This window comes from Papilio xuthus, unplaced genomic scaffold (assembly GCF_000836235.2).
Source record: "Papilio xuthus unplaced genomic scaffold, Pxut_1.1 DF825379.1, whole genome shotgun sequence".
Lineage (NCBI taxonomy): Eukaryota > Metazoa > Arthropoda > Insecta > Lepidoptera > Papilionidae > Papilio > Papilio xuthus.
The window spans coordinates 5,429-7,200 of NW_013533270.1; the positions used below are offsets into that span (position 1 = coordinate 5,429).

Below are 1,772 nucleotides of genomic sequence, written 5' to 3' on the forward strand. Positions count from 1 at the left end.
TAAGTAAGAAGAGAAGAAGAAGATGACGGTGTGGTCAAGTTTTATAATGTCAACTTTGGTGAGTACGTTCCAATTATTTTATTCTCCGTTTTAAAATAACAAATAGAAGTTGAATTCGTCGTCGTTGTGGAAAAACGTAACTTTACAATATCAATAAACATTAAACATTGCACATTATGTGTTAAACAGTAATTCATTTGACAATGGCTACTTTATAACTTCCTACTGTAAATATAATCAAAATGGCTTCCTCCGACATATATATATATATATGCCTATAATGTCACCAACTTATCTGTAAAAATGTCGATAATTACCAACCCCCTTTTCAAATCCTTACAACCCCTTTTTCGCTTTAAAAAGTAGCCTTTCTCAGGCTCTAGACTATCAGTGTATCAAATTTAATTAAATCGGTCCAGTAGTTTTTTGCGTGAAAGAAGAACAGACAGACAGACAGAGTAACTATCGCATTTATAATATTATAATAGTAAGGAGGTAACAACTAAGACATTAGCATAATCATTAAATGCTACTTAATTGTATTAATTAAATTAATTATTTCTAGATCATGAAATTGGCGTAACAGTGGAAAAACTACAACCCTTTATAGAAAGCAAAGATTTTGAAAACATGTCCATCGGTGGAGGTATAGACGAAGGAGTTTCCTATGAATCAGACAAAGTACTACTATTTTACCAAGATAAAGCGCTATTAGGTAATAACTATATGTAACACTAATGAGATATTACAATAGAACTAATTAACCACTAAAATCAATAGAATATAATATCAATATAGCGTATCACCATCTCAAAGGCCGGCAGGCAACGCATCCGCGGTTCCTCTGGTATTGCTGATGTCCATGTGCGTCGTTGATACCTCGGTATTCCCGCTGCTCGTTTGCCCCTTCTGTTATAAAAAAAATATGGAAGTGCTCTTAATATTTTTTCTCTTTGACAGTACTTGATGTTGACTGCTACGGAATAGAGACGCATGGATCACTTATGCCTGATTCGAATATTACAGCTATAGGAAAGGTATTTAACTAAGAAAACCTAAAATTACAACACCTGTTTTCTTATGAGTCAAACAAAAAAGTTTTTCTCAATCTGTTCGAAAAAAAAAGACACAATACTTTTTGCAGATATCAATCTTTTTCAAACCTCGAAACGAATTATAGCAATGTTATTTGATCGCCTTAAAAACTTAGATAAGGTAATAGGCGTAGTAAAGGAAATCTTTATTTTCATCGTACATTGAAGTTTTATAGAATTGTTATATCATTTTTGATATTTGTGTATTTACAGTGCGCGAAAGTGATCGAATCATTACAAGAGTATCGAGACGAGCAAATTGATTACATGAAGAAGTTGCAAGTCAGCAACACCGGCGACTTTACCAGCATCAACTTGAACAGATTACAGGTCAGTTGTAGATCCAATCTTCCCTTATAAACTATTATAGCTTAATTCAGTTTAATACCTAATGAAAAATTATATCAAAAGAATGTTTCTATTACGTTAAAATCACATCACAAAGAATCTGTCGTTTTAGATTTTAGACTAAGAAAATGATTATTTTTTTATTTATGAAGTATAGCCAAATGTTAATTGTACCTTGAACTTCCAAACTATTATGGCATTATTGGTCCTAAATTATTTATGTTACATTTAAGTTTAATATAATTTTAAATGGCGCACATTCCAGGGCGCCCTGACAGATAGTGTGCTGCCAGGCCGTATAACTCTTCGTTACTACATCAATCCGTCAAC

The 1,772-nt window shown here is 32.6% G+C and overlaps 1 long non-coding RNA gene across 1 annotated transcript; it reads left to right on the top strand.

Annotated features, from left to right (window-relative positions):
• The first annotated feature begins 1,020 nt into the window (after positions 1–1,020).
• Positions 1,021–1,764, top strand: LOC106125962 (uncharacterized). The gene is made up of 3 exons (XR_001228307.1): positions 1,021–1,037; positions 1,308–1,424; positions 1,708–1,764. It is a non-coding gene; the product is annotated as an uncharacterized LOC106125962 (long non-coding RNA).
• Positions 1,765–1,772: the final 8 nt, after the last annotated feature.